At 42.1% G+C, this 26,841-nt stretch overlaps 2 protein-coding genes across 3 annotated transcripts in view; one reads left to right on the plus strand and one right to left on the minus strand.

Moving 5' to 3' along the window:
* Positions 1-1,716, minus strand: part of TIFA (TRAF interacting protein with forkhead associated domain) — a 7,665-nt gene extending 5,949 nt beyond the window's left edge. The window contains exon 1 of one of the 2 annotated variants that reach the window (XM_003798161.3): positions 1,454-1,716. The gene's annotated coding sequence lies outside the window, so the exon portion shown is untranslated. Of the gene's footprint in view, positions 1-587; positions 606-1,453 lie in introns of those variants that run through there. The other variant, XM_023518195.1, reaches the window with a different exon arrangement.
* A 5,565-nt stretch (positions 1,717-7,281) lies between these two features.
* Positions 7,282-26,841, plus strand: part of ALPK1 (alpha kinase 1) — a 144,283-nt gene continuing 124,723 nt past the window's right edge. Inside the window, exons 1-3 of the mRNA XM_023518193.1 lie at positions 7,282-7,445; positions 13,904-14,024; positions 23,894-23,945. The gene's annotated coding sequence lies outside the window, so the exon portion shown is untranslated. The remainder of the gene's footprint in view (positions 7,446-13,903; positions 14,025-23,893; positions 23,946-26,841) is intronic.

Raw genomic sequence — 26,841 nt, forward strand, 5'->3', positions numbered from 1 at the left:
CCTAAGGTCAGAGAAGCCTACTTCTCCTTTTGGGATACCTCATTTGTTCCTCCTCCCCCCCCCCGCTCCACCACCACACCACACACACACACACACACACACACACGCACACATGCACATACATGAGCTCTAAGGTCCTGAAAAGCCAATGTCCAGACACATTACCCTCTCGCAGAAGGGTGTTTAGCCTTCAAATGTCATGAACAACAAAAAAAAAAAAGACAGAGATATTTTTCCCTAAAAGAAGCCAGGTGTCTGAGCAGTTCAACAGAAAGTTTGATACCCCTGGGTGGTCATGCATGCCACCAAGATTTCTCACACTTTAAGGCTTGTTTAAAAACAAGACTGATGGTAGTTCTGGAGTTTTCTTCCAGATGGTGTATTAAGGAAAGTACTCCTCTAATTATTCGCCTGTCCCCCCCTTTCTCCCCACCCCATTCTTCCCATTGATAATCTCAAGAGAGAATGTCTTTGTGTGGTTGCAAGTAGAAGTTTCTGTTTTTATCAAAAGCTTCTCTCCTTAGCAAACACCAAACACTGAGCTAACGGGAGGGGAAGCGAAACTTGGCAGCAGACACAAAGCTAACCTCTTGCCTGACCCCTTTCAACAGCATCGCCCTGCAGTGTGCCTCTTAAGACATTTGTGAACTTCGTTATGTAGAGCGGTTCAGCAAAGTCCAACCTTACTGAAGTCACCGATCTTGCCAAAAAAAAAAAAAAAAATCAGTTAAGTGGTGAAAGACAAACCCAGCAGGAGCGCCTTGTTTTTCAGACGTAGGTATCTTCTCTCTCCCACTCCGCCGGACTGGCCTGACCCAATAAAATGTGCACAGTCCCCTCTCCCACTGGCTGCGGACGTCATCAGTGAAGTTCCAGAGGATTTGGGAAAATCCTCCTTTGAATCTGAAAGCTTGAAGCTGGACTGGAGAGTCCCAGAAAACAACGGATTACTGTATTTCCGCTAATGAACCAAACTGAATCAAGAAGGCAGGTCTAGACCAACCCTCTCTGCCGCGGAGCTCGGCGCTCTGGGGAGCAGGCCCGGGGCCAGCGGGAACCGGGGGGGCAGCGCAGGTGGCGAGGGGGTCACGCGCCGGTGGCGAGGGGGTCAGACGAGCCATGCTGCATAAATGGCATTCTATTGATTCCTGATCAGAAAAACTTAGCAAGAAACATAAAAGTTCAAAGAAGACACATCCTCCATCTCCAATATTTCCGATCAGTGTCCCCCTCATTTATAAGTATTCATACATATATATATTGCTTTATAATTTTCATATTTTTTTTATAGAGCTGTCTGTAATCTTCTCCTTTGTATACCGTGAGCGTCTGCCTGTCAGCCACGCCAGCAGGAGATACCGGCGATGACTTTCTGCACGAACCCCCGAACACCTCCCTGACAAAGCGGCTCAGCCCCCGCCCGCCGCCCCGCTCGCTGCTGCCCTGCACCTACCTGGGTCACGGAGTCCGCCAACTTCCCAGAGCAGCTTCGCGTTCCGGCCTGAGAACGAGGTTAACGAAGACTACCAGGCGACCACCAGGCGGAGGCTCGGGGTCCCGCGCCGGCACTGCGCCCCGCCCGGCGTCCGCACCCGACTTGGCTGCTGCTGCTGCAGAGGGAGGTGCAGGGGGCACCGAGCCAGGAAGGGGTCGCCAGGGCCAGGGACTGCAGACTGCCCTTCTCCCGCACAGATGCCGTCCTTCCCGCGGGCGGCCGGAGCGCGTCCGCCAGCTCCGGAGACCTACGGGTAATATAGGCGGCAGAGAAGGCCCCGGGTTTCCAGACTCGGCCCGCCCCTCGCCCGCCCCTCGCCCGCCCCTTCCTTCCCCGCCCCGCGCCGGCCGCCCGGCCCCCTGGCCGAGCCTTCCCGAGCTCTCCACCCGAGTGTAGAGCAGGTCACTGACCTGACCGAAACCACACCTTCCCAAACAAGTGGCCTCTCCGGAAAGCAAGTGACTGGAGAGCTAGATTTTGAAAGGGTGACTTTTCCCTAGAACAGGGACCGCAGAGGAGTTGAGCTAATTATACCAAACAAGCCAAGGGCGTGGTATGCACGATCGTGGCTAATCCCCACAGGTAAAAGCTGGTACATAGTGAAATGAGTAATCTGCTTCAGAGAGAAGGCTGGGATGAAATGATAAGGAGAGAGCCTAAAGATAATAGATATCAAAAGATGGACGTGCAGACCTTGTATCAAGATGGAAAAGGTTTGAGAATAGAGGACGGCGGGCAAAACTTGGCCTAAGGTCAGAGAAGCCTACTTCTCCTTTTGGGAAACCACATCTGGTAGATGACGGTGTAGGAAGACACTCGGATGTTTGTAGTCTGTCCTTGAGGATTTCGTGTGTGCGGGTCAGTTTGCCTGGCAATAAAATGACATTGATGCTTCACCTGATAAAGAAGTGGGAGAGGTTAAGTTTTGGACTCTTGAGAGTTAGGTGTAATTGAGAACAGCAAGCATGAGGAAGTCTGCCTCCAAAAGTGAGGTAGATTCCTGGAAGAGCTGCAACTTTGTCCATTAATCATCAACATTTATTATTTGTTTTTGGGAATAAAGACAGCCAGATTATCGTCTTTCAGTTGAAGAACATTAGAGCAGGTACAAGATAAGATAGTGCAATTTGACTCTCCCAGTAAATGTGTGCAATAAAATAATATTATCAGAGCTGGAGTTTCCGGTATCTAACCTTATAATTAAATCAGAAAAGACGTGAAAATGCTTTATAAACTGCAAAGGACTACATATATGCAGGTGTTATTAATAATACTAATAGAGAAAATGCAACCCTCGCTAAGATTCAGGGTGCTGGAGATTGTTCTTTCTCTGTTTCACTGAAGATGACGGACTCGCTTGATTTCCTGAATGATCCCAAATGAGACTTTAAGCATTTAATTCTGTATTAAAATCTAATCTCAGTAACAATTGTCTCACTCTGACAACTGGTTAATGGACCTCAAAACTGAAAATGGCTACTGGGAAATGAGACACCACCAAGAATGTGCGCTTGAGAAGTTTCTGTTCCTGAAAGGCTTGAAGGGGTCACCTGGCTGTGGCTGGAATTGTCTGTCTGTGATTTCCTTTCAAATAACTGAGGCATGGACATTTGTAGCAATCTTGACTCCCCAGACTTCTTGAAAACTGACAAGGCCAGAGCCAAAAAGAAATGTGCTTATTTCTTTCTGCATTTTGAATTTACTGAGCTTTCCGAACATCACCGGGAGACATTTATAAAAGAAGCAATTTTAAATCACTCATATCTAAATTAGGCCAAGTAATTTGTATTATGTGCTTTAGTACTGTTTCTGTTTTATAAAACTTAAAAAGTTATTTTAAGTGAAGAATTATTATACAGGGTTTTTTAAATTTATTATACATTTTTATTTTATTTTTTTTTTTTTTTGAAACAGAGTCTCACTACGTCGCCCTTGGTAGAAAGCTGTGGCATCACAGTTCACAGCAACCTTTAACTCTTGAGCTTAAGCGATTCTCTTGCCTCAGCCTCCTAAGTAGCTGGGACTACAGGTGCCCATCACAATGCCCAGTCATTTTTTTGTTGGAGTTGTCACTGTTGTTTTAGCTGACCCAGGCCCGGTTTGAACCTGCCAGCCTCATTGTATGTGGTCAGCACCCTACCCAGTGAGCTACAGGAGCTGCCTATTATACAGTATTATACAGTTTTTGTTTGTTTGTTTGTTTGTGTTTTGGGGTTTTTTTGTTTTTTGGGGTTTTTTTGCAGTTTTTGGCCAGGGCTGGGTTTGAACCCACCACCTCCGGCATATGGGGCCAGCGCCCTACCCCTTTGAGCCACAGACACTGCCCTATTATACAGTTTTAATACAGATTTTACTTGTTTTATTTTTATTCAAGGTCAAAGTTTAAAGAGTGTGATGGTAGCTTTTATAGAAAAACATGAATATCATTCATTGATAATGAAAATGTCTTCACTGTTAAAGAAAGACCAAAGAGTTTATACAAATATCCTTATCTTAGGCTGTAATTTCTCTTAAAACAAGCAAATTACTACAGCTGAAAGTACTTCAGCCAAAGTAACATAGACTGAAGATATGAAAGGCGTCCAGCATGTGCTTCTATTAAAATCTGTTGATGAGGACATGCGTGCTAGAAATTGGTTTTGAGGTCGCCTTGTTTCCAGGTTTTTCTTGTGAAAAGGAACAAACAACTTTCTTTTGGTTTCGATGTGATTGTTTCATTCTGACAAATTCATCCTTTGGTCCTGAAGTGGCCTTTATGTGTGAAACTTTCTTTTGCACTTAGACTATAAATATTAAACTTTATATTTGACCATAGACTATAAATATTAACTTTCTAGCCAGGTGCGGTGGCTCACGCCTGTAATCCTAGCACTCTGGAAGGCTGTGGCAGGTGGATTGCTTGAGCTCAGGAGTTCAAGACCAGCCTGAGCAAGAGCAAACCCTATCTCTACTAAGAATAGAAAAACTGAGGCAAGAAGATCACTTGAGGGCAGTGCCTGTGGCTCAAAGGAGTAGGGCGCCAGCCCCATATACCAGAGGTGGCAGGTTCAAACCCAGCACCAACCAAAAAAAAAAAAAAAAAAAAGAAAAAAATCCTTTGAGCCTAAGAGTTGGAGGTTGCTGTGAGCTATAATAAGTTGTATGTATATATAACTTTCCTAAAGATTGAGTTGTACATTGCAAATAATTACTTATTCAAAATTGATTTAAAAGACAATAATAAAATTACATATATATTTAAAAAAGGAAAACAGGGTCTCACTCTGTCACTAAAATGTAGTTGAGTCATCAAAATTTGTGGCAACTTTAAACTCCTAGGCTGAAGAGATTCTCCCACTTCCACCTCCCAAGGAACTGGGACTAGAGGCATGCATCATCATGTCCAACAATTTTTTTTTTTAATTTTTTGTAGAGACTAGGTCTCACTGTGTTACTCAGGCTAGTCTCAAATTCCTAGCCTCATGTGATCCTCCCACCTCAGCCTCCCCAAATGTGAGAATTATAGATGTGAACCCCTGCACCTGTCCTAAAATGATATATTTTGATGACAATTGAACAACCAAATTTATTTAAAATGTATTTCTCAGCAAGATCTATAGTTTTAAAAAATTAGTTCATGGATGAATGTAACTTATGGCTATAATAAAATAGCATTCTACAAAATGCATATGTGGAGAGAAACTGTTTATATAAATACATTATAGAAAGAATTTTGTTATAGCAATTCCATTTGGTTATTCAAGCTTTTTCTAAGGCTATATGTTAAGAGTTACATAGTAACCTATCATAAAAAGTGGATCACATGGTCTAACAGCTAGCTGACTACTTGATCATTTCCTGCTATTTTGTTAGAAACTATGTAAATTGCCAAAGGGTTTGTTATCAGTTATTACAGTCATTCTTTCTTTCAGTTTCTGGGAGGTATAATAAAGGCTTTACCGAAACATATGAAAGTTTGTTTGTTTGTTTGTTTTCTTTCTTTCTTTCTTTTTTTCTTTTTTGAGACACAGTCTCACTTTGTCACCCTCAGTAGAGTGCAGTGGCATCATAGCTCACAGCAACCTCCAACTCTTGGGCTAAAGCAATTCTCTTGCCTCAGCCTCCCAAGTAGCTGGGACTATAGGCATCTGCTACAACTCCTGGCATTTTTTATTTGTTTATTTATTTATTTAGAGACAGAGTCTCACTCTTGCTCAGGCTGGTCTCAAACCTATGAGCTTAGAACAATCCATCCACCTTGGCCTCCCAGAGTGCTAGGATTACAGGAAGGGGCCACTACGCCTGGCCAATATAAAAGGATTGTGAATGAAACCTATCAGTCTTTCGCTTTAGTGGAAATCTTTTAACCCAGCAGTCTCCGAAAGAATTGAAAAAATTAAAAGATTCTGGTGGCACTTGTAGCTCAGTCAGCAGGGCACCGGCCACATACCCCTAGGGTGGCAGATTCAAACCCGGCCTGGGCCTGCTAAACAACAATGACAACAGCAACCAAAAAATAGCCAGGCATTGTGAAAGGCACCTGTAGTCCCAGCTATTTGGGAGGCTGAGGCAAGAGAATCTCCTAAGCCCAAGAGTTTGAAGTTGCTGTGAGCTGTGATGACAGAGCACTCCAATAAGGGCAACATAGTGAGACCCTGTTTCAAAAAAAATTAAAAGGTTCTTAGTATCAGTAACTTTTCTAATAAAATATATTTTGATGAATATTTTTAAAATTTTTAATGTGCTTTTGATTTTTTTTGGCAAAATTTGGAGCTGCAGATTGTAGTTGTTCAAGTGAAGAGCAATATCCACCACATAACCCAGTGTCAAACCAGCCAGCCTAGTCAGACTTGAAATAACTTAGGAGACCTGGAAAAATAGAGTCGGACCCCCACTTAGGTTAATTAATTGGTAATTTATTTTACCTGCTGCTCCGAGAGACAGCCAGCAGCCCAGGTGTGAGAGTGAGTTGCCTTTCATAGGCTTTGTGCAAGCATATTACAGAAGCAAAACGTGGCTGGTTAAGGGGGGATTACAACTTGGGTAGTCATGGATACAGCAATGGACAATAATTAATACAGCTTCAGTTGACAATGGATACACCTCATATCACAATGGTTATGGTTATACAATAGTAATTAATCAAGTCTCAGTGAGTTTCCCACCATTGTTTACCTACTGAGAACTTGGGGGGTTTGTGAAACTTGGGACTTTTCTTCCTTGTACCTGAAGCTTGTTCTTGGCAACCCTAGGGTAAGGAGGGGGTCTGGGAACGTGGCTAGGAAGCACTGTTCTCAGCCACCATGGGGGGAGGAGGGACTTGCCTTGTTCCGGAGTTGACTCTGGGGGGAGAAGGGAAGAGGAGGGAAATGAGCTGGGGGGGGGGGGCAGGTGAGGGCTGGGGAACAGGAGCGGGCAGGGGAAAGAGGGCTGGGTTACAACAGACTGTCTATCAGAAAAGTCCTACCTTTCTTTTTAAATTCAAATAAACCTGGTAATGTAGGTTTCTTTGTGACAGTAAGCTTACTCATGCACTCTAATTCTAAGAGCACAGAATGAAGCTTTAACGTGAGCTTGTTTTTGGATAATAAAACATCACATTCATTGTTTCTTACCAACATTCTCTTTCTTTGATTCTGAGGGGACTCTGTGTTCTTAGCTCAAATAAAACATTTGTCTTACACTGACCCTAAGAGGAGGAAGTTCTCTGCAGTAATACAACTCCCAGAATGCCTTTCACCAAAGCAGTTCCTAGAGAGGCGTGTCTTGGGCAAAGCTGTTGAAAGCCCCGGAGTTGAATTACACAACCATATTCTGAGACACTTACAGGATTTTCCTTTCAAATTCCTACTTCCTTAAACTGAAGCTGTTTATGAGAAACGGTAGATTTCAGAGAGGTTGTACTATAATTAACTTTTTTCAGAGTTCGATTTGCTGGTCTTAAAGTGTTGTCCTCTTCTCCGAGATAAAAGTGAGTACCAGTCTTTATATGACAAAATGCAGTAGAAGGCATAAAACGTGTGAGGAAGTATTTCTTGAAATTGTCGATTACCATACGATGTTGACTGTTTCTGCCTCCTGATCTTGTCGATATTTAAATAACTTTAGAGCTCTAAGAAGAAACTCCCCAGAAAAGGGAGGGATGGGGAGGAACCCAGGGGAGAGAGAGGAGACAGAAGGGAAAGGCTGTCTACAATTGCAAGCCTCAGTTGTTACAAAGAGGAGAAAATGAATCGGGTTTTTTTTTTTCCCACACGGTTTTAATAACAAAATATAAGTCACTAAGCTTCTGTTCTTATTTGTCACTGAATCAAGATGTTCAATTAAACATTAAAGGGTTGTTGGGATTATTTATTTGAAAAAAAATATTCCTAGGACGTTTGCCTGGAATACAGAGATAGGAGTAATAGAAAGTGCCACTTTTACGATGGCTTCAGTAATTTTGTCCGGAAACACATAAGGCACTAGAGTTACTCATCACGTATGGGAAGAACTGACAGAAAAAAAAACACAGTTTAGAGAGGAAGCATCTAGAAAAATTCAATTCCTTTATGTGTCTGTTTAGAAGAATCCTTTCTTTAAGAAAGTTTAGGGTTTGAAATTAGTAGATTTCCTTGTAGACTGAAATTTATAGATCACCTTGGAAAGCCACAGGTGAAAACCTTTAAGGTTGTCTGAGGTTACGGGTGGATAAAAGTACAGAGACAGGCTCAGAAAAGAAAGGACTTTTATGCCTCAGTGTAATGGCATCTTTGTGTCTATATAATATTTGCCTTTGTCCCCCCTCTGCCTTTTTTTTCTTTTTACTTAGTGCTGCTAATACTCTCGTAAGAAACAATATCACTACAAACATTTAAAATTCTTTCACGGATTCATGTTGCTGTGCAGGGCAGAGCATGAGTTTTAGTGTTATCTCCTCACTCTGTTCCCCCCTGGCCTCAAACGGGATTGAACTATCCAGAGCATCAGTAATTGTACCACAGACTCTGTGTGCCTCCAAGACCAGGAGGTGTACTAGTTCATCACTTATGTGTCTGCGAGGTGTGTGTGGTTTGGAGTAGGGATGCTTTGGGGTATAATTTACCACTCGGAAATCACTCTAGACCTGAACAAATATCAGGACCAAGATTTTATCTCCACTGACCAAAATAATACGCTTTTTCCTTCCCAGCTCCTCCCCACCCCATCAACCTCTAACTTCAAGAAAAACACAATACTTAAAATTATTCTAGAATTAACTTTTTCCCCACAGCAAAAATCTTTTGAGTCTGAAATGAATCCTTCAACTTGTTCCCCCCAAAAGACATCAAAATGTTATAGCATCCCTAACTGCATGAGTAGGGAGCCAATAATTACTTTAAGCTTTTTTTCAAAAATATATTTTCAACTTTAAAAAAATCGTGTGTAAATCATGATGGATATTATACAATCTCATGTAAAATAATACTGTGTGATAAGCTTGGTTGTTATGTTAAGCTGTAACAAGACCTCCCAGCAAATACTATGTGATCTAGGTTTGGAGTTGGGACCTGTCCGTAAGAGTAACTGTATGGGTTGTAAGATATTTGTGAAATTCCATAGTTCATTCATTCCAAAGAGTTTTATTGATCCCTTTTCCCTGATTATCAAGGCACGTATTGCTCTTACTATTTCAGATAATGATGGCTTGTTTGCTAAAATGTTTTTGTAAGTAGTTTTCTTCCTTGAACTTTTAAACACCTGTTAGTTGGCTCGGCGCCTGTGGCTCAAGTGGCTAAGGCGCCAGCCACATACACCTAAGGTGGCAGGTTCGAATCCAGCCTGGACCCGCCAAACAACAATGAGGGCTGCAACCAAAAAATAGCTGGGCGGTGTGGTGGGCGCCTGTGGTCCCAGCTACTTGGGAGGCTGAGGCAAGAGACTTGCTTGAGCCCAGGAGTTGGAGGTTGCTGTGAGCTGTGAAGCCACAGCACTCTACCCAGGGGAATAGCTTGAGGCTCTGTCTCAAAAAAAAAAAACACCTGTTAGTTGAAGAACTCTTATAGGAATGTGTATTCCAACTCCTTGTGTAAATATAGTCCATATTTTTGTTACCTGTATTGTATTTGTTACCTCTCTGTACTGGAATCTTTGTTCCTTGTTATTGACAGTAATATCTATTTTCACAGGATGTTGTGATTTATTTATTGAATTCTGTGGGATGGGCAAATCTGAAATTAAGAACATTATCTGTTGCTATCATTATTCTGTTGCTATCATGTCTGAAGAAAGAAATTCTTATAGCATAAATATCAGATACACATGAGTACAATTTTCCCTAAGTATAGCAGATACTACTAATTTTAGGTGGCATATATTCTAACTTTAATAATATGAGTTACTTGCTAGTTTAAGGTGAATTAAAAATATGATTTGCTTATAAGATCTATGATTTCATGGACATTATGGCTTAGGAGAATGCTAAGTAAAAACAACTGAGCCAATTTACTATTGATTTTAAGGGAGTAATAAATTATATTACAGGTAATATGCGGATATGGAATCTCTGAAGGTAGCATGTAGATGACTGATATTTCCTATATGCATTTGAGAAGTGAATATTTTCTGAGCCAGTGCAGTATCTTTGAACTTTATTGGTCCTTGGTTACAGAACTCAATTGACAATACAATTGCCCATGGCTCAGTGGGTAGGGTGCCGGCCACATACGCCTAGGCTGGGGGGTTTGAACCCAGCCAGGGGTCAGCTAAAGCAACAATGACAATTGCAACAACAACAAAAATAGCTGGGCGTTGTGGCAGGTGCCTGTAGTCCCTGCTACCTGGGAGGCTGAGGCAAGAGACTCGCTTAAGCCCAGGAGTTCAAAGTTGCTGTAAGCTGTGATGCCAGGGCACTCTACCCAGGGTGACAGCTTGAGACTCTATCTCAAAATAAATATATAAATAAATTTCCTAATTATAGATGTACAAAATAATTGACAAGAAAATAAATGCTTTATCAAACTTTTACCAGACCTGTAGTGCTTCGTATTTCCCCATAAATTATTGTTTGCAGAAGTGGCTGATAATTCTTTCAAATAAGAATGATAGAAAGTTATCTGTCATGGGATTAGAGTTAAAAAGGAAAAGAAGAAGAGTGAGAAAGGACCAGTTGTCCCAGAGTGAGTGCCACAGCTCCACTCTGCTCGTTTCACTGAGACACAGAACTGGTATCTCTGAACTGGAAGCTGGGAACCTTAAATATCACCGTGGCCGAGGGATATTAAATGTACCATGGTATGTGCCAATGGCCATACACAGTAATTTTACTTCTGAGACTCCATCCTAGGGAGGAAATAATTCTAAACATGGGGGGCATTGCATGAAGATGTTCATCATAACATGACAGTAGAACCTCTGTAAGTTGACCACCCACGGGACCGTAATGAACTGGTCAACATAAGGGATTTGCATTGAGTACATGTGATGCACATCCAGTCTGTGAAAATCAGGTCAGTGTAAGAAGGTGGTCAACATAGGGAGGTGCTCAACTATAGAGGTTCTATTGTATTTATGGTGTTGCAGGAAGACGAGACCCAAAGGAGAGAATGAACATACAAACACCAAGTTTAAAAGAGGAAGAGCTTTATTTCAGCCAGGAGCAAAAGCACAGAAGAATTCAAAATGGCCACACTCCCTGACTAGCTTAGTCTTCTCCTTTTTATCCCCAGTCAAAAAGGTCCAGCCCACAGGTCCCTTTCTCATTAGTCACTTTGAATTAAGCTGGCTCCAGCTTTTACAGAACTTTGGGATTTTTTTAAATTAAATCATAACTGTATACATTAATGCATTTCTGGGGTACAATGTGCTGATTTGCTTACATCAAACTGGTTAACATGACCATCACTTCACTTACGTATTTGTTATGATAAGACATTTATACTCTACTCTTCATAGTTTTGAAATGTACCATCACATTGTGCACATTAGGTAAAGTCTCACCAAATATCCTCCCTCCTCCTGGACTCCCCCCTCGGCTCCCCTCCCACTCCACTTCCCTCCTTCTTTATGGACTATAGTTGTGTTTTATCATTTGTATGAATGTGTAGGGGATTATATATTGGTTTCATAATAGTATTGAGTACCCTGGATATTTTTTCTTCCATTCTTTACTAAGAAAAATATGTTTCGGCTCTATCCAGGTAAACATAAAAGAGGTAAGTCTCCATCTTTTTATGGCTGCATAATATTCCATGATATATATATACCTCAAGTTGTTGTTAATCCATTCATGGGTTGATGGGCACTTGGACTGCTTCCATGACTTGGCAATTATGAATTGGGCTACAGTAAATATTCTGGTGCAAATGTCTTCATTGTAAAATGATTTTTTATTATCTGGGTATATACATAGTAGAGGAATTTCAGGATTGAACAGTTGGTCTACTTTTAGTGCCTTGAGTATTCTTCAAACTTCTTTCCCAAAAGTACATATTAACTTACATTCCCACCAGCAGTGTAAAAGTATTCCCTTCTCTCAACATCCATGCTAACATTTGTAGTTCTGAGATTTTGGAACTTTTTTTTTTTTTTTGCAATTTTTTGGCCAGGGCTAGGTTTGAAACCACCACCTCCAGTATATGGAGCTGGCACCCTACTCCTTGAGCCACAAGTACTGCCCTAGTTTTGGGATTTTGTGATGTGGGCTAATCTTACTGGAGTTAGGTAATATCTCAAAGTGTTTTTGATTTGCATTTCTCTGATGAATAAAAATGAGCATTTTTTTTTTTAAGGAAGCAGATTTAAACGTTAGTTTCCAGGTCCCAGAAAGTTAAGTTTCTACAAATTCCTAAGAGTCAGGTCACCCCAGGGAGGACCTAGCATGTGTATCCTTGGGGTCTCCTTGAGAAGACCTCTGTTCTCGTAGATCTTCCTTTTTCCAGGTAGCCTCTCTCAGTAGTAATAATCAATCACAAGATTCTGACAAAGGGGAAAGATCAAGCAAATTGTACTGTTATGCTCAGGAGTCTCAAAGACAAATCAAATTTAAAGAGGAGTCTTTTTATTGAAGAGCTGACCGGTGACTGCCTCAGTCTCCCAACATGGGGCTGTGAGAGCAGCCCCAAGTGCTTAAGGGGTCAGGTTTTTGAGGCTTGGTCTGCATCCTGGTTGGCATACAGGTTGCCTAGGTGTATTCGGGTAGGTTAGCAAGCATTGTACAGAAGCAGAATTTTGCATTTAGTCAGTCATATATCTTTGTTTCAGTACTTTTCCCACCTGGTATTTCTCAAAGGTTGGTCCAGGGACAGTTGGTACTTCCAGTCTCTTTCTCAAGGCAATTAGTCAAGCAAAAAGTCAGTGAGTAGTTTCTCATCTATCTTGGGAGTGAACCTGACTTACTCCATTGTGTTGAGGGTTTGCCCCTAGAAACTTGCCAGGAGTTAACTGTTATTTTTCCACGTTAACCCAGGCCTAACAATACTGTACTCATAAAACATGATGGGATGAAGAATAGTACCAGCACAGAACATGCTATGTGAAAACAGATTCAGGGTCAACTAACTATTATGCTCACATGAAGTGGCATAGGTATAAATTCACAAATATTCTGAACATGGCTGTTGTCTTAAAGTGGTAGGTTATTTATTTTCCTCCTTTATTTCTACTTCTTTCTATATAATATTCTCATTAATAAAGGGCCAAAAAATGCATACACATTTTAAGAAAGGAAAAAACTAGGGCGGTGCCTATGGCTTAAAAGGGTAGGGGCCGGTCCCATATGCCAGAGGTGGTGGGTTCAAACCCTGCCCTGGCCAAAAACTGCAAAAAAAAAAAAAGAAAGGAAAAACCTGGGCAGTACCTATGACTCTAGGAGTAGGGTGCCAGCCCCATATACCAGAGGTGGCGGGTTCAAACCTGGCCCTGGCCAAAAACTGCAAAAAAAAAAAAAGTACTCAAACGTGACTTGTATTCATCTCTCGTTGTTCAAGTATATATTGAGTATTACAATGTTAATACAGTTTTTTCCTCCCTGAAATGTGTATATACATTTTTGGCACCCCCTATTTGATTTTTATATCAGTATCTATTACTTTTTGCCAAAACTACTAGAAAGCATTAAATAAGCCAAAGTTGCAATGTGGCATGTAAAACTTTGCAGTTCGGGAAAATAAATCTTTACCTCCTTTTTCTTTGGCATAAAATCATTAGCTATGTAAAAGGAGAGGGAACTGAGCCCTGGTGCTAAGAACAAACAGGTGCAGCAGAGCCTTGGAACAGAGACAGAAATACTGACAGAAACTGTGGGCAAATTAGAAACTGAGGACCCTGCAGCCCCCAAGAGAAAAACATCCAAGAGCAAAAGAGCGCTGAGTGTAACTGAGCAAAGAAACAGCAGCTTGGCTTGAGTATTTCAACTGGTTTTTAATAAAAGTAACTTTGCTGACTAACAACAAGTCTGTGTAATTCTTGCAGAAAACTGGTTTGAAGAAGGAAATGTCCATCGAGTGCTACTTGCCCGCCTAAAGGTTCAGTGGCCCGGGCGCCTGGAATGCAGGTGGCCAGTGTGCACATGCAGCTGCGCAAGTCCTGACAGGTAATCTATCTGGCCTGGGGCCGCAGCTCTCCCTGTACAGGGGTAGGCTCCAGCCGTGAAGGGCGCAGAAACCCCGGGAGAGAGTTGGGTGTTGCACAAGTCACTGGGAACAGTGTGCGCAACCAAACCCCATATAAAGAGGGAGAGGACCTCTGGGGCCGAGATGAGAGGAAGGGCTTCTCTCTCTCCCAGCTTCCAGTGTGGGCACTGACATCAGCCTGTTGGCCCCACAGGGGAACCAGGGGTCTACCAGCCCCTTTGGACCCCTGAAGAGTGAGGCCAACTGAGCAGACAAGGGCACATCCTGTTTCCCTTAAGATTATTCCTCATTTCTCAAGAATGCAGGGGCTCAGTGTAGTTAACTGTCAATTAAGGCAGAGGAGAATTCATATGGCTGAAAGTGCATGACCCAAACAGCCCACGGGCGGATCCTTGCTCAGCTCCCCATTAGCTCCTAGACCCTCTCACCTAAAATTAGCATGGTCAGAACTCAATAAAATCTGTGTGGTCAAAGCACAGGGGCCCCCGCTGTATTCTCACCACTTTATTGGGGCACCGCTGGACCCACCTTTAAACCTTTTCTCTCTGTTTTGTGTGTTTACTTTCCCCATTCCATTGATTCCACTTTAGCAGGTACCTCTCCATCCTGGCCAGGGCCTGGTCCCCAACAAGAAGCACTATCAGCTGACCCTTCTTGTGTTGATTGCTTCTGTGTCAATTATGACTTTTACTCCAATCTCGTTGTTTTTTTGGCTTGGAATTAAGAAAAAAAATGGCAGGGAAGGAGGTGTGTACACTTTACCTGACATGTGTGCAAATAGCCTCTTAACTAGTTTCTTCTTGTTTTTATGAATTCTCATATCCTGGACTAATCAATTTATACCTGCAGGTAGTGCACTTATGTCCTACCCCGTCATATCTCAGCATATCCTCCTATTCACCTCTAAGTGTATTATGTCCCTGGCTTGCCCAGCACTGCTTGGAGTCCTACCCCAGCACATGTGGGTTTTAGGTGCCACCAGCGTATGATATGGACCAAAAAGTCTGCAAAATTGCCAACCAAAGCCGTGTTCATCCATAATTATCTTCCTTTTCTGTAAAATAAAAAAAAAATTAGAACTTCATCCTGTTCCCTTTTAGTCAATGGCTTCTTCACAACCACTTAATCTCTAACTAAAGTTAGAGGACCCTGTTGGTCATCTTTTTTATGAAGGTAACTGTATTACAACCCAGAAATTTTCTTCCCGGAATCCTGTCCCCAGATAATTACTGTGAGAGATATTAAACTGTACAGGAATAGCATCTCTTCTGAAATATGAATGAATCAGGTTTGACGTACACATCTAAAAGTTGCAGGTTACTAAGTAAGAAACATTGGGAGCCCTTTGAGTTCAGATTCTCTACCACCCCCCGCAAACCTCTGCTGTTCCCTGAGGGCTTGGGGGGAAGCCCAAGCAAATTCTGTGCCGCGTGGGCTTCAACCTTGGTATCCAGATAAGGTCAGGTGCCTCCTTGTTCTGGTTCTCTTTGGGACCTTCTTGGGGCACATTCCTTGAATGTATCTCTGCTCAAAAAAGTGACCTCTCTTCACTTTACCCCCAAGCAAATACTCTTACCAGAAAGTTCATCAGACACTTAGACACCAACTTGTAGGTGCATTTTCACCCCAAGTGCTGTCACCGTCCCATCCCAGGGTCTTTGTGGTCAATCTGACCTTCGCTCCTCGACCTCTCTGACTCTTAGATCTTCTCTTCTCCTCATCGTTTACTCCCAGAGTCATATTCTGAGGTTACAATATCTAAGATTTGTTTCAGATCTCAAATTTTATTCTTTAGTATCCAACACCCTAAAAAAACAAAACCCTGTCACTCTTCATTCTACTCTTGTTATCCCACGTGTCAAGACCTCAAGCTGCCAGACTCTGCACCCTGTCTCTCCTATTCAGCTCTCCTGTGATCCAACACTTCACTGCTCCCGCAGACTCCTCAGTCCTTAAACATGCGCGTACGTGCTTAATAAATGGTAGTTAATATTTCAGTGCCCACCACCACAACTGCTATTTTTCTACCACTATTTCTATTAAGACTACATTTTTACTGTTTGCCTCTTGGTCTTGCGCTCAGTCTATCCAGCACAACCCTAGCTGTCCACTAATCCCACCACTGCCTTCTCTGCTGTCACAGCTGGACTCCTAAATGCTGCTGGAGAAAATCCTACAAATTGATGCCAAAAAAATTCTTGGTCACACTCTCAGCTGGGTCCTCAGTGGCATCTGAAGATTCTTCTACACGTTCATGGTCAGCTTTCCAGCCCCCTCTTCTCCGGGACTCTTCCCGAAGTTTATGATTCTTTTCCGTCTTGATCCTCCCACTTCCCTTCTTACTCTTAGCAGAAAAGCAGACAACTCCATCCACTTCCTGCCCTTCCCACCACCCCTCTGCTGTCTACTTAAAACTTCATTGCATCTGGAGCATCTCTGCCTCAGTGCAACGAGTGTCCTGTCTCTCCTAATCAAAGGAAGCAAATCCATGCCCCTGGAATCTGTTCCTGTCCTCTTTTTCCTCTTTCAGGAGGACCCTGCTTTACTCACCTTCACGCAGTAAGCGTGGTGAGTGTGAGTATCAGTAGAGAAAGCAGCAGTGCCCTCCCTGGGGCTGCATCCCACTTGGAGGCTCCTCGCCTTCCCTCCTGTGCCTCCCAGCCAGGCTCCTCCCCTCCTCCCTAGCAAGTCTCCATTTGACTCTAATTCTCCACCTTTCACTTATTTTCCAACATCCTGCAATCTGGTGTTTTCCTGCACTTAAAAATATTTAATTCATATAGCCTTGCCGGGAGCCATCTCTCTCTCTCTTTCTCTCTCTCCTTTCACAGCAACTCTGACACTGTTTAGACACTTCTCCAAATTTCTCTCCTTCAGTTTCCAGATCATCCTGGGTTTCCAGTTTTCCCTCCACATCATCCCTGGCTGCTCTTGCTTTGACAGTCTCTGCCTCTGCGCGGTGCGTACACACAGATTCTGCTGTCCGCCGGCTTTCCATCTTGCTGCACTATCACTGTGGATGAATCCTGTAGATGTACTTACACGCTCATACACTGAGGGCCCTCAAGTTCCTCTCTCTGAGTCCTAGACTCGCCCCAACGCCTCCTACACATTTTGCATTCCACAGGCATGTCACACCTAACATTGTCAAAATTGAACTCATCGTGAACAGCTGCCACCAACCAGGATTTATAAATATTGATAACCAGCACTAAAATCCAGCCAGTTACTAATGCCCAAAACTTGAGAGACACCCTAGATCTCATTTTTTTGCCAACAATTTTGAAGTCACATTGATTCCACTCCCTAAAGACCATTCGAACCTATGGGTGTCTGTCTCTTCCTGCTCTCAGTGTCTGCACCTTATCCTGAGCCTGCTTGCTGGGCAGTGTTTGGACAGTTCAACTCAGATCGCTCTATTCAGAGCCTCTCATTTTCTGAGTACGTACTTTAATAGCCTTCCTGATCTGCCAACTGTACACTTCTCCAGACGCTTCTTTTATCACTGAGATACACCTAAACTTCAGTGGTGCCGGCCACTTGTTCTCTCCCAAACACACCATACTCTTCATCCCCACTACTACATTCCCTGACTGCAAGAAAGACCATTTCCGTCCTTGGTGGCGTGCTTTTTTTCTAAGACCTAGTTTAAGTTTCACTTCCTCTGGAAAGACTGGACTTTCATCATTGCTTTCCACCAAAATGGGTTACTCCTTTTACCTGTTGGGTTATTTCTCAGCACGGCGTCTATCTCAGAACTTACTGTAGTGAAGTGGGATAGTTTATTCTTTGTTTTTATATACAACCAGCCATTTTTGAGGACCAAGACTGTATCTTCTATCTCTGAATTCCCAGTATCCTAGCCCAATGCATGACACATTTTAGGTAGCTAACGCAGATTTGCTACATAAATTTTTATTTATTCCATGGATCTCTACAATCCTGCCCAATTTCCTTCCTTTAAAGGAGACCTACCACTGCTAAAGCTCTCTCACTCACAGAGGAAATCATTTCTTCCCAAGGATTAAATGGGAAAAAAAATTCTCAAATTTATTGATACAACACTTGAAGAACTGAATCTAATTTTTCATGAATATATTATGATATCTACTCAACTAGAGACAGTGGAAGGTTGTGACACTTGAGAGGCTTCAGATCCCGCCAAAAGAGTCCCTTGATTTGGTCTTGCATAATAAAACAACATGCCCTGAATTTTTGATCCATTTAAATATAGAAGGTACCTCAAACATGTATACACATTTTAAGAAAGGAATAAATGTACTAAATTTATAATACCCAAGTCACTGAGTATTTGACTTCTGCAATTACAAGAGGTGCTCAACATGACTTGTATTATTTTGTCGTCTGTATATATCTAGTATTGTTGTATATTAAAGAGTCCAGAAAGAATTCTGTAAGTTCTGTATCAGCAGGCTCAACTTTTAAAGCAGCTTGTCCATAGCATTGCCTAGTTTTTGCTCTTATACAACCAGATACTTAAAAAAAAAAAAAAGATTCTACTCTTTATTTGAAATAACGTCTGTTCTCATCTACCTTTAGCAAGTGTGAGTGGGATGGCACAGTACAGGATGCTTTTAATGCATGTAATGGATTGACTTCCTCTGTTAGCACTGGCTTTGTCTCTTCCTTGCTTTATGACCATGACCACGGTAACTAATCACTAAGGGCCTCAGTTTTCTCATTCGCAACATGTAAAAAGGAGTGTTAATCATCCCTTAGCTTCTTTTTTCTTTTTGAGAATTAAATGAGTTAATACATTAAAACCCTTTAACGGTGCTTGGTAAAAACAAGCACTATTAAGCACAGTGCAGTCTGCACTGGTCCTATCCCAGCAGACCAGGCTGACCCCAACCCCAGGTTTCTTGCTGCTCAACTTCCAGAGGGTGGAGGTAGCATTACAGCCTTGGAGAGCTGGAAGGGACTTTAAAGACCTTAAAGTGCCCTAATTTTAGAGAGGAGGAAACTGAGGTCTAGCAGGAGAAGGTGACTATGGCAGAGTTGGGATTAGAATCCAGAGCAGCTGGTGTGCTGGGAGTGGAAAGAGCTTGTCTGAGGGCTTACTGTGTGTTTGTATCCAACACAAAGTGAGTAGATCACAGTGCTGGGGGATCCATGAGCAGGTAGTATTTAAAGACCCAAGAAGAAAAGGAACCAGCCTCCCTTCCCCATTTTAAATGACACTTTCAATCTGTTCAGCAATTCTGAATAGTAATAGTTAATAATAACAATCAAGTAGGCTCAGTGCCCATAGCACAGTGGTTACAGCTCTGGCCACATGCACCGAGGCTGGTGGGTTCAAAACCGGCCTGGGCCAGCTAGACAACAATGACAATTGCAACAAAAAATGGCCAAGCATTGTGGTGGGCACCTGTAGTCCCAGGTACTTGGGAGACCAGGGCAGAAAAATCACTTAAGCCCAAGAGTTGGAAGTTGCTGTGAGCTATGATACCACAGCACTCTACTGAGGGCAACATAGTGAGACTCCATCTCAAAAAAAGAAAAAAAGGAAAAGAAAAATAACAATAAAGTAGCACTCATTATTCATTAATAGTATTTGTGGAGCCTGTTCTGTGTGTCATATAAGCTCTCTACTACAAAGCTTATATGCATTATCTTGTTTAAATGGTCACTACTGTTTCATGAGTCAGGTACTACTGCTAGTAGTATTTGCTCAATAAAAGGTAGTGATTATTATTTCCACCTCCTTGCTATGCTAGGCTGTTGGCACAACCTGTCATTCTTCCTCATGCTATACACTTCCTTCTCCTCCAGTTCCACCTGTTTACAGGTCTGTGCCAATTGTCCATGTGAAATTCCTTTGCCTGAGATGACACCCCTGCCGGAACACCTTTGTCCACCCTTTGAAGAGCCATTCTGGCTGAAACAGCCCCGGAGGAGGTCTGGCCTTAACTTCACCCTCCTCCATCTTACTGTCAACTGCACTGTGCTTGCCCTATAACAAGACACCACCAGAGCTATTTTCTGAGGACAAGGTTTTAATAAAGGTTGACATTCATTGATGACAGTTAGCTATTAGGGTCAGTAGAAGGTGGGAGGCAGGCAGAGAGGCGAGGATGTCCAGCTGTTAAAAAAGCTGAAAGAAAAACAGAAGCTAGCACATGTAGAACCCATCCCTAAATTAACCATAGGGCATTAGGGAAAGGAAACACCACCAAAATATGGACAGTGGCTGTTTTTTGTCAAATCATTTCAGAATAGCCTAAGTATTTGAATCTAGAGGTGAAAAGACTGTTCAATTATAATCAAAGAATACTTAGTTAAAATTTTTAAACTGACACTTTTTAAAACTTTATTATAAATATCATAGCCATATAGAGAAACAATTATATAAAACTATTTGTGTGCCTATTTCTCAGTGGGACATTAAGTAATTCTTATTTTCTCTTTTATCTTATTTCTTTACTCCATGTTTTCTATAATAACCTTGTTTTGCTGTCATAATAGCATGTGTTTTAAAACTCCAGATTCTAAAAAATTATATCAGACAACTATGGCACAAAGAATCTTTAACACTTGTGTTATTTAAATACTTCTTGACCTAGCCCTTCTTAGAAATCTGGGAGCATTCCAGCGGCTGGTGATACCTCTTTTGCAAGCCAGTAGCCACCTTGTTTGAAAAAGGAAGTCACAGTGAAAGAGGAGAAAAAAGCATAAGTTATTATGCAACAGACAGATTTCAGAAATCCCACAGTGTCTCAACCCAGCTATTCTCCCCTGTTCCCATCACAGAGAGAACAGGAAAAGACAGTTTGTCCGAGGAAAAACTGTTTAGACTGCAGTTACACATGTACAAATGAAAGTCTGAGTGGACAGGAGGGAACCCAGCAGCCCCCCAGCCGATGTGTATCTACCCCTTCAGGCTGCCCCATTCTGCTCTTAGCTTCTTCTTCTGAATGGTCATCTGGGAGCTGGCCTTTCATTTCACTGCTAGGAAGGTGGAGTTGTTAATTGAGGTTGATCAGGAATTGATGTGGAAATACTGAGAATATGATGCTGATTGGCCAGCCAAGTGCAGATATCAAGTTAACAGTTGAAAATACGCACTGACGTTCAAGAGAGAAATTTGAGCTGGAGATAGGAATTTGATGATTGCCAGTGAATACATGGTATTTAAAATTATGAACTGAATGAAATCATTAAGGAATGGAGTTAGACAGGAGGGAAAAGGATTTGTGACTGAGCCTTTGTATATTTCAACATTAAGACGTCTAGGAGAGAAGAGGAGCCAGCCCCAAACACTGAGGCATAATCAGTAACGTGGGGAAAACCAAGAGAGTGTGGTGTCTTGGAATAAACAGAAGAGGGAGGGTCCATGTCGCACACTGCTGGAAGGACAACCGTGACAGGAGTGAGAGGTGACCTCAGGATTTAGCAACATGGAGTTCATCAGTGACTTCAGCAAGTTCGGTTTCAGGAGAGTAGGGGGGCGAGAGTCTGATTGGAGTGATCTAAGGGAGAATGGGAAAAGACAGTCTGCAAGCTCAAGGAGAAGCAATTCTCTCAAGGCAATCTGCTAAAACGTCAATAACTGCCGATGAAAGTTAAATGAAGAGACTTTTCTTCTCACACAGAAGAAATAATGCCATGTTTGTAAACAGGAATGAGCCAGGGGCACACAAAACCCGCTGATGTAAAAGACAGGAGAGAGAAATGCTGTAGCAAATGCTGCCCTTGACCAGAGAGCCGTGTGAATTACTGCACAAGTGGACTGCTTGGTTTTGAGTAAGAGCAGAGTCCTTCATCTCCGATAGCAAATGGGAGGGCAGAGCATGGGGTTAGCCCTTGTTAGATTGAAAGAGCTGAGTGGGAGTCTGTGAAAGCCTCTTAACATTGCCAAGGGCAAGGGTGGAGGAGGAAGAGAGAGAGGGAGGCAAATGGACCACAGGAGAACAGCGTGATTGCCCGGCAGCATTAACAGCTCAGTTGCAGTCCCTGTTCAGGAATTTAAAGGGAAGGTGGCATGGTTATTTTTTCCCCAGCAGTTTTATGTGTGCAAAAGCAAGGTTTAACCAGAGTAGTGATTTTTTGCTAGACAAATATCACAAACAAAAGACATACAGGGGAATCAGAGATTTATGCACTTTGGACTGATAGGTTTACCAGGGAAGGCTGGGTGCAGTGGCTCATGCCTGTAATCCTAGCACTCTGGGAGGCCAAGGCAGGTAGATTGCTGGAGCTCAGGAATTCAAGACCAGCCTGAGCAAGAGTGAGACCCCATCTCTACTAAAATTAGAAAAACTAGCTGGGCATTGTGGTGGGCACCTGTAGTCCCAGCTACTTGGGAGGCTAAGGCAAGAAGATCACTCAAACCCAGGAGTTTGGGGTTTCTGTGAGCTATGACTCCATGGCATTCTACACAGGATGACTGAGTGAGATTCTGTCTCAAATATATATATATATATATCATGGAAATTCCATATATATATATCATGGAAATTAAACTGGATAATGAGGTAAGAAAGGACCTCAGGGAGTAAGAGTCCATGAAAAGGGGGTAGGATCCATAGATTGAAGGTCCCAATCGGATTTTAGGATTATTGAATTTTTAGAGATCAGAGGGAAACAAGATGGGTGGTAGTGAACAGAGAGTGTGATACATGAACTTGAAAATATTGAAAAGTTACTATTATTGATAACAACAAAGTTTAGGCTGTATAACTGAGAGTGAATGTCTGAGAATGGGTGAAGGACATCTTTGAAAGAAAGAATTTCAATGAACCAAGAATTCACTGTGTGATGATTCCTGGAATCTAGAGACCCACAATGATCCAGGAGCTAAAATGCCCTGAGAGTTTCCAGTTGGCAGCAGCAATGAGGGCAGCTGATGATCTGTGTGTAGTTTGATGACATGAATTTCAGAGTTAGGGATAGGGGTGTGTGGATTAGACAGGGAAGGTGAATGCAGAGTTCCTAAGCAGCAGTGATGAACGAGAGGGTGCCTACCTAGGACGGGTATAGAAGAATAAGCTGCTCCTTGGGAGGACTACAGGGTGGTTGAAAATGTCACCTACTATGAAAAGTAATGTACTGTCATTTTAACATTATGATAAGGCATGAACATTACGGCCAATTCTTTTAACAAAAAAAAAAAATGTATATCTGGGCAGCACCTGTGGCTCAAAGGAGTAGGATGCCAGCCCCATATACTGGAGGTGGTGGGTTTAAACCCAGCCCTGGCCAAAAACTGCAAAAAAAAAAAAAAAAAAAATCTATATAAACAACAAGAGGATTCCCTTTCACTGGCGGGCCCCTAAAAATAATAAGCAGGCTTTTAAAGGCATTGAATCAAAGCTTCAGAACTTCAAGAGACAAGGTATCAACCAGAAAGGGTTTTCAGTAAAGTCCCTTCTTTTCTGCGTAACAAAATTTTCAGATATTACCTCCACTGATAGTTTGGATCCCTGGTGAGGTTTCTCTTTATTATGCATGAATTATTTCAAAAATCTAAGGAGGAATTCTCCCTCCCCTCTTCAAGGAAAGGAGGAAACCAAAAGAGATTTGCCCCCAATCAAGCGCTCTGGACGGGATCTGGTCTCCCTTGTGGCTTCCTCTTCCTTGTGCAGCTGAAGCGATGGAGACTGATGGTACCAGCTGTAACTTCTCCACTCTCCTTTGGAGCTGAGGAGCATGAGTTCTATTTATTCCCTTCTCTGGATGTTTCAAATAGCGACTGTGTGACCACGCTTAGGACATAATGCAATAAATAAAGAGCAGAGATTATTCCTTATTCAGTTTATTCCCTAATTATAACAAATTTCTCTGTGTTTATTGTCTTTTTCTTAACTAGAAAGTACTTCTAAATCAGAAATGGATTGAAATCTAAAGAACACAAACTTTGGGTAAGTTTTCATATGAAACTTTTGAATTAAGTTGTTTTTCCTAGTTACATAGCAATATGTTGTCCCTGTGGGAAATAGGAAAATACTGGAAAAAGGGAAAATAATGGAAAAGTACCACTTAGAGGCAAACACTCTATGTTTTCTCTTTTTCTGATTATGCTTCACTGATTTTCTTTCTTTCTTTCTTTTTTGAGACAGAGTCTCATTATGTTGCCCTCAGTAGAGTGCCATGGTGTCATAGCTCACAGCAACCTCAAACTCCTGGACTCAAGCAATCCTCTTGCCTGAGCCTCTCAAGTAGCTGGAGCTACAGGCTATTTTTAGAGATGGGGGTCTCACTCTTGCTCAGGCTGGTCTCAAACTCCTGAACTCAAGCCATCCACCTGCCTCAGCCTCCCAGGGTGCTAGTATTACAGGTGTGAGCCACTGTGCTCACACTTCACTGATTTTTTTTAAAAGCTATGGTGGAGTACACATAAGATGTGTCATCTTAACCTTTTCTGTGTGTACATTGTAATGGTATTAAGCATGCTTACATTGCTGTGTTACCATCACTATCTCAAAACTCTTTCTATCTCACTAAATTGAAATTCTGTACCCAGTCAACAATAACTACCCATAACTAACAATAACTCCCACCCCCTGCCAACCAGCATTCTACTTTCCATGTCTACGAGTTTGAATGCTCCAAGTACTTTATGGTACTTTCTGTAGGTGGTTATCAATTGGGATTCATCCTTTTGTGGCTGGATTTCTTCACTTAGCATAATGTCCTTAGGTTCATCCACATTTCAGCAGGTGTCACAATGTCCTTCTTGTCTAGGCTGAATAATATTCCATTGTATGTGAACATCAGTTTGGTTTATCCGTTCATCCGTCAGTGACTATCTGGGTTGCTTCCACCTTTTTGCTGTTGCTGATAAGGCTGCTATGAATGTGAATGTCCAAGTAGTTCTTAGAGTTCCTGCTTTCAGTTCTTTGGGGTATATGCTAAGAGGTAGAACTGCTGGGCCACATGGTAATTCTGGTTTTTATTTTTTGAGGAACTGCTACATTGTTTCCCACGGCAGTAGCACCATTTTGTACTCCCACTAATAGTGCACAAGAGTTCTAATTTCTACACCTCCTCCATGTCACTGTGCCCATCTTAATAGGTATGAGGTGGCATCTCCTTACGGTTTTTTTTTTTTTTTTTTTGCATTCCTACAGTGATGAGTGGTGGTTGGGGACCTTTTACATGGCTCATTCAAGACATTCCAGAGAGTTAGGATGCAATAGTTACGCTGAGTGGATAGAAGAAGGAGTAAAAGACAATCATGTTAGTTTAAAAGACTTTATAAAAGTATATTATTACTTTTGACTAACTACAATTCTGAAATTCATTTACTTACTCAACATTTACTGAGTCCCTACAGTCTTTGAAGTCCTGGGAACCTAGATACAAATTAAATAGGGTCTATCCCTTCAAAGGAAGAGAATAAATATGAAAAATTAATGAAAGCCTAATAGGTGTCATGAACTTTTACTTTCTTAATCTTTGCATCAGCCTTCTGAGGATGTGGTATTAGCCGCATCTAGAGATGAGGGAACTAATATCCATTTCAAAAAAGCTGAACTACTTAAAGGTGCCACAGGTAGTGACTGGGAGGCTAGGTTACAAGCCCAGGGTTTTCTGAATGCTTCCAAAGCTTAGCTTCATACCCTTTTACTCCCCCAGGTGTCTGTTGGCATTTATGACCTAACACAGGAGGCAGCAGTACACCCGGTTAACTGTAATAGGAACAAAAGGTCATGATAGCAACTAATTCTGTTGGATTAGAGTCAAGAAAGTCTTTAGAGAAGTGGTATTATAACCTACAAGTTGAAAACCGAGGATTTCACTAGATTAAATAGGGAAAGGAGCACTCATTCATTCATTCATTCGTGTGCCCATTCGCACACCTGCGCTGAGCTTCAGCACTGTGCTAGTTCTGACATTAGATGCTGAGACTCAAAAAAGAATGAGGGAGACACGGGTGACCCGTGGAGTCACAGTATACTGAGACAGTTACATAACTGACTTATGACGGAGCATGTGTCAGACTCTGCCACAGAATTGAAAGCAAAGCACTGGGACACCACTTCAGGGACACCCTTCCACGGCAGCAGACACTATGGTAGGTGGTGCTGAGGATGGCAGATTGGACCCTCCGTGCCAAGCTCAGGACTTTGGGTTTCACTCTATAGGCCTTAACAAGCCAGCGGGAAGTTCTAAATAGGAAAGTGACAAAGTCAGCTCAGCTTTTTAAGACACTATCTAGCAGGGGTACTGTGTGGAGTATAGGAATTAAGAAAGATACAGGTGGCAGGAAGACCTGTCTGGGAGCTAGAGGTTCCAACTGAAAATGGACAGAGGCTGCAATAGGTGGCAATAGGCCAGCCACCTTTATGAGGGGAAGCTGGTAGATTTTGTCAACTATAGGATGTGTGCTGGAATGAAGGAAGGCTTTGAACATGCTCGTGTTTATAATCACTGCACTGTTTGCAAGTGAAAGGAGCATTTAATAAATAGATGAGACTTGAGCAGCACCTGTGACTCAAAGGAGTAAGGCGCCAGTCCCATATGCTGGAGGTGGCGGGTTCAAACCCAGCCTCGGCCAAAAACTGCAAAAAAAAAAAAAAAAAAAAAAGATGAGACTCTTGAATTATCAGTATTCTCTTATATATTTAGCCATTCCTAAATGCTTTCATAATTTGATAGATATTTTTTCTTCATGTGGTTTAAAACATGCCCTGCAATGCTATTTACACCTGGTTAGCAAGTTTTTCCACAGTGGTACAATTGTAATTTTTATCATTGCTATATTGAGATATCATAGATTTTGAGAGAGTAGATGAGTGAATTTTTCCTAAGATG

The sequence above is a fragment of the Otolemur garnettii genome, unplaced genomic scaffold (genome assembly GCF_000181295.1).
Source record: "Otolemur garnettii isolate 467f Iridium unplaced genomic scaffold, OtoGar3 scaffold00129, whole genome shotgun sequence".
Taxonomy (NCBI): Eukaryota; Metazoa; Chordata; class Mammalia; order Primates; family Galagidae; genus Otolemur; species Otolemur garnettii.